The following is a 6,495-nucleotide window of genomic DNA, read 5'->3' on the forward strand; positions in this document are numbered from 1 at the left end:
CTTGTCTAATCTGCACCATTTATTTCCTTCTGTCTGAAAGTGAGAAGAGGGAGCTATTAAGTAACACCTTCCTGGACCGTACCTGCCATTTATATTCTGCATGATTAATACCTGTATAGTGCACACAGTGATTGCAATGTAGCTAAAGCGGTGCAATAAAGGAACATCTACTATATATCTAAAAGGCAATACAACGCCAACCCCCACTGTTACTCTCACCCCCACTGCTACTCTCAACCCCACTGCTACTCTCAACCCCACTGCTACTCCCACTGCTACTCCCAACCCCACTGCTACTCTCAACCCCACTGCTACTCCCAACCACAATGATACTCTCACTGCTACTCCCACCCCCACTGCTAATACCACCCCCACCCCTACCCCCACCCACTGATGCTGGTGGCTTCTTTTGATCCCTTTTCCTTTCATATCTCTTCTCATTCTTCATGTCGCTGGTTTCTTTTATATACTTTAGGATGAATTTCAGATGCTTGACCCTTTCCTCTTTGGGATTGTTCATGTGTTTTATACGGAATCTGACGTCTTCCAAAACATCAGTGAAGAATCTGATGATCTCTTCATGTTTCTCTCTCACCATCGGCTGACCCTTTGCTGTGTAATTTTCGATGGCGTATATCTTATCCATCCCAATGTTTTTAAAGATTGACTTCATGGATTCCACTTCACCCGAGGACTTGTGTGTCAGGACAACGTATGGGTAAAAGCCTGGGACATTGACATGAAGAGCTTCAGTACAAACTACAAATGAGTTTTTGAAGGAGAGGACATAAAGATGAATGACACCCATTACCTGGGGGAAAAGAAGCCTTTCTCTTGAAGAAGGGGTTAGGAAGATTGACAGAGGAAAGGTCTATTGTTAATTACATTTGCATTAAATACTAATTATCTAGAGGAGAGCAGAGATAGATGAAGAAAGACAAAGGAAAGGCAAACATTATTTGGGAATAGAGGAGAGAGAGGGGAGACAGACAGGGGAAAGCAGCCATTGTATGGACAGAGAAGAGAGAGGGAGAGAATTACAGTGGAAAGTTAGATTAAGAAATGACAGCCATGACAGCCAATATATACGGTATACAAAGGTGGGGAGTTGGAGATAGAGTAATAGCAGCCGCTATATTGACAGAGAAGAGGGAGGAGGAGATGGATAGAGGAAAGAGAGGGGAAGACGTACGATTTAGTCTGGCCTTTTACACATTTGCCAGTCGTGCTTGTTCTCCCCTCCCCATACAGCCTGGATCATGCTTTTCTCCCTCTTCCCTCTTATTATTATACAGGATTTATATAATGCCAACAGTGTGTGCAGCGCTTTACAATATAAGGGAGACATTACAATCACAATACAATTCAAGGCAAGATGGTAAGGAGGGTCCTGCCCCTGAGGGCTTACAATCTAAAAGGGAGGGGCGAGTGATTCATGAGGAGGTAGCTGTGTGGGAATGAATGGTTGAGCAGTTAGGTTGAGGTGGGATCGGCTTCCCTGAATAGATGAGTCTTAAGGGATCGCCTAAAGGCAGTCAGGGTGGGAGATAGACGGACAGGTTGGAATAGAGAGTTCCAGAGGATGGGAGAGACTCTAGTGAAGCACTGGAGGGGAGCATGGGAGGAGTTGACAAGGGAACTAGAGAGCAGGAGGTATTTGGAAGAGCAGAGGGGACGGTTAGGGTGATACATTGAGACAAGGTTTGAGATACTGTATATCCGGGGGTGGAGTTGTGGATGGCTTTATAAGTCATTGGTAAAATTTAGAATTTTATCCTTTGTGCTATTGGAAGCCAGTGGAAGGATTGGCAGAGGGGGGCGGGGGATTGAAGCCAGTGGAGGGATCGGCAGAGGGGGGATTGTGTTATCAATCTCAAGGGAAAAGTTGGGGGAAGGTGCACGGGGTGGAGGAAATATCAAGAGCTCAGTTTTTGAAAGGTTGAGTTGTAAGAAGTGTTGTGACATCCAGACGGATATGTCAGTTAGTAGATCAGTGACACGCAAGGACACTGAGGGTGGGAGGGGGATGGAGGACACTGAGGGGGCGGAGTTCCGGAGTAGAGAGATAGATTTGAGTGTCATCGGCATAGAGATAGTATTGGAAGCCATGTGAGGTTATTAACTGACCAAGGGAGGAGGTGTAGATAGAGAAGAGAAGGGGTCCAAGGACAGAGCCTTGGGGGACCCCTACAGAAAGAGGAAGAGGAGGGGAGGAGTTAGATTTGTAGATCACACTAAAGGAGCACTTAGACAGGTAAGAGGAGAACCACGAGAGAGCAGAGTCTTGTAGGCCAAGAGAGTGGAGTTTTCTGAGGAGCAGTGGTCGACAGTGTCAAAAGCAGCAGAAAGGTCTAATAGCAAGAGTCTGGAGTAGTGGCCATTGTTTTTAGCTGTTAGTAAGTCATTAGTGAGTTTTAGGAGGGCGGTTTCAGTGGAGTGTTGGGGGCGGAGTCTCAGTGGAATGTAGAGGGCAAAAGCCGGACTGTAAGGGGTCGAGAAGGTTGTTCTCAGCAAGGTGGCGGCTCAGGCGAGTTAGGAATTAGAGAACAGCAGGTAAAACTCAGCTCCAGAAGCAATACTGCCCTCTCCATCTCTCTTCTTCTTTCTCTTCCATATTTCCTTTTCTCCTTTAGTCTGAGTCATCCATGGAGACTCCTTTGTACTCTCGCACTTTGCTCCTGTAGCCATCCTCAAATTGGAATTATTGCTTCTTGAGCTGAGTTTTACCTGCTGTTCTCTAATGCCTAACTCGCCGCCACTTGCTTCTCTGCTCAAGGTTGTTTTTCTATTTTTATTGGCCCTGTGGCACTATATAGTATGTAGGTTCCAGTCCATCATTTTTTGTTTACCACATATTGATACATGCTGCTTTCTTTCTGGATGTGATATGGGACGCTATCATCTGCTATTCCTAGGCCTGTATACAATAGTCATAATTGTTTACATTTGTAACTGTGTCAGTTATCTGAGTTTACATTGGATCCTTATGCTTAGCTGACTCCCTAATAGCAATAATTTTGTATACCTCTCCTTTTTTTAAATACAAATTTATATGAGAAAAATGAGAAAAGAAAGTAAAACAGACAGAGGAAAGGAAGCTATCGTAAGAACAGAGAGGAGAGAAAAGAAAAATGGCAGCCACTTGAATGTATAATCAAATAATTACCAGTCAGTTCTTGTGCATTGTTCAGCAGCTCTCTGTACAAGTCAGCTTCATATTTGATATTATATTTTAGACTAGAAAAAAATATATTCATTATTAATCTCATATAGGTGAACTATGTGCATTACAATGTTACAAAGATACTCCATTGCAGGAAATTCCTCTAATGTGACCTCCAGCTGTGTGCAGACTTCTCAGAAAAGCTGCAATAAAATCAGAGGAGCAGCAAGTGAGGTTTATGGGGTGTCTTGTATACAGAGCATCACAGAGCAGTTTCTCCAGCTTGTTGCACAACTCGCCAATCAAGTCCAAAGAAAAGAGGACATGATTTAGAGATGCAGGAAATCTTGTGACTTCTTTTTTACCCCACTCTCTTTCAGATCTGCTGCTCTCCCAATATGACCAGACAAGAGGGAAATGTGAGCACAGGATGCTAATATATCCGATCGCAGGTTTGTCTGCCGGTCTCCACTTTATCAAAAGTCACCTCATTGTAGATTTGTATCTCTCACCTGTGTACAAAAACCGGGACAATGAAATCATGTAAATTGTCCTCTTTATGGGATTCAGCCAATACTCTGTCCACGTTGCTATTAAAGTCCTCAACCCATTCCACATCCTGGTCCAGAGGCAGCAAATTTCCTGGACAATACAAGAAAATAACATTATAAAATAAAATGAAAAAAACTAAAAAATAAACTGTAATGTTTTTATTCTATCCCCCCCTCCACCCATCCATCAGATTTCACTTTTAATTCATTTCAAGCAATGAAAACAATGTTTGGGAGATGATTAGTTGCTGCATATCCCCCAAATTGGAGTGATCTCCTGCCCAGTAGTGCCTGCAAATTTCTACCCTCCCAATGACATCAACCATGACACTGTCTTCCTTCCAATGATACCATCCATGGGGAGTATTCTTCTTCACAATGACACCAATGTTTTTTTTTCTTACCATTGACACCTAAAATTTGTTATTCTTCCTCCATGGACCACCATTGCACATTTTTTGACCCTCCTGGCCAATAATTTAGAGACAAATGCCAGGGTTTAAAAAAACCTCGCTCTTGCAGTGGGGCTGGAGAGGGGGTAACTTCTTGTTTTGGTTTAGGGGTGCAAATAAAGAAAACATACTCCCCTGATTTTCATATTCTCACCTGAGTTCAAGCAGGTTAAGGACCGCTGATGTCATCACTTTTAATGCAGGTGCTGACTACCGCAGGGCTGAAAATCAGGTGAGGATACGTTCTTTATTCCAAACCATAAACCAAAACAAGCAGTTAACTCTCATAGTGTGGTGGTAGCCCCCACTGCAAGGGTCAGTTTTATAAAATCCTGGAGTTCTTCTTTAATAAGCACAATGTTACCGATCCTTTGATCCTTGCTGTCTGTGCACTGTGCTGTACACTACATTCTCCTGACCATCGCACCCTATACGCTGTGTTGCATATAATATAGTTCTGTCTGTTGCATTACATATTAGCTGTGTTGTACATTACATATTGCTGGCCAAAGTGTTCATTGTCTCAGGTTCTAGTTACTATGTACTGTAGTCCTCAACCGTTTTAATTACGTCCCTCTTAAAGGGCTTTGCACTCACCTCATAGTTCTAGCCGACCTGTGACAGTGAAACTGTCACAGGTCGGCTCAGTAGATCGGGAGGTGAGCGAACACAGACCGGCGTTCGCTCACTTCTCGATCCTGTCACGGTGCTATGCTGTGACAGGGGAGTGGCTGGATTCCCCCCTCCCCGCTCCGATCCTCCAGCGCTGACTGGCGGAACATACGGGGGAGGGGGCGGGTACAGCTGGCTCTGCATCTAGATAGGCAGAGCCAGCTGTCACTCACGCAGCTGGGCGGATCCAGACACAATGGTCGGGATCCGCTTCAGCGTCTCAGCATACCGCAAGCTGTAGCTCTCTATATACTGAGCCTAGGGTGACGGGAGGACGCTAGTTTGTGTCCTCCCGTTACCCTAAGGAGAACTATGGGGAAAAGCACTAACCCCATAGTTCTCCTTTAAAGATAGGCTTAGAAAAAATGTTAGCTATATGTCTATATCCTGTGTACAGAAAGTATATGTAATAGAAGAGTTTATTTGTGCTTATGTTTATGTGTGGCTGTGAGACTGTCGCTTGTGGCACAGTAATTGTAGAGTATGGCCTTGTACACAATGTAACTACGCCTCATAATGTAAAGCAAATATGTTGCGCTCGGTCTATGTGAACCAACTGCACACTAAAGTGTTAATAAACGAATCTGTGTAAAAATTACAGCAATCCGTGTGAAAAAATTGATTCAAGTGGATTATTTACATATGACTAGAAGGTTCAACACACAAACATAATAAGAATAATAAAAATCAACACTGGAACACCGAGCGCAACATATTTGCTTTACATTTGTTCACCTATACACATTGTTGCGGCTGGTCCAATCAGGTAGTTAGGCACACATTCCCAGCGCAGTGATTTCTGTGATATACGCCTCATAATGCCATGGTCAAAATACAATTTAGTGTTGTCATGCTCACTTTTCACTCTGGCATGCTATGCGTCCCGTATATAATCTTCATGCCAACGTGTCCCTCTTTCTTAGATCCAAAGCTGGGATATATAGTTACTGCACATTGCTTTGAAGATTGACAACAATAACACTATCACAATGTTTTTAAATTTTACCAAGCTGAGCAAAAATCTCTCCCGTCTGGGACCTGTCCAACGTTGGCATCCCCCGATTATCCACCATGCATATTGACTCGGTGAGCTCATAAGAGTGTCTTTTAGTGGTGTGTCCTCCATAGCTGCCTCCAGCCTCAGTGTGAGATACAAACTCACTACCATTGATGACAACTTTGCAGGTGTTGATGAAGGAAGATTTTCCATTTCCTGGTAACCCGAAAAGCTGCAGGAGGACCCGCTCATAGCCTCCATTATCTTTAAAGTCACTAAAGCGGAAATTCTTGATGTTGTCACTCATTTTACAGTCCTGTGGGCCAAACCAAAGTGAGAAAAAAAAATATGTCCAATCTATGACCCAAGAACAATATCCCACCCTACAATTTAAACTCTACTTATGTATCAGTCCTTTACCCAATACACAATTGGATTGTTCCCAAAGAAATCTTCGTACAAATCTGAAAACCGAATAACAAACAGAATAAAATTTAGGATCCAAAATCCAAAAAACTAAAGGAATAATAATCAGAAACGAAACAAAACAAATTTTATTGTGGGGATACATGTCTAATAGCTCTCTCTTTCTCTCTCTCTGCCCCCTCTCTCTCTTTCTCTCTCTCTGCCCCCTCTCTCTCTTTCTCTCTCTCTCCCCCC

General features: G+C 43.4%; 1 long non-coding RNA gene across 1 annotated transcript in view; it reads left to right on the forward strand.

Moving 5' to 3' along the window:
- Positions 1 to 5,870: 5,870 nt before the first annotated feature.
- LOC108803183 overlaps positions 5,871 to 6,495 on the forward strand; it is a 7,759-nt gene continuing 7,134 nt past the window's right edge. Inside the window, exon 1 of the long non-coding RNA XR_001942267.1 lies at positions 5,871 to 5,981. This is a non-coding gene — a long non-coding RNA (uncharacterized LOC108803183). The remainder of the gene's footprint in view (positions 5,982 to 6,495) is intronic.

The sequence above is a fragment of the Nanorana parkeri genome, unplaced genomic scaffold (genome assembly GCF_000935625.1).
Source record: "Nanorana parkeri isolate BGI_ZX_2015 unplaced genomic scaffold, ASM93562v1 scaffold3474, whole genome shotgun sequence".
Classification (NCBI taxonomy): domain Eukaryota; kingdom Metazoa; phylum Chordata; class Amphibia; order Anura; family Dicroglossidae; genus Nanorana; species Nanorana parkeri.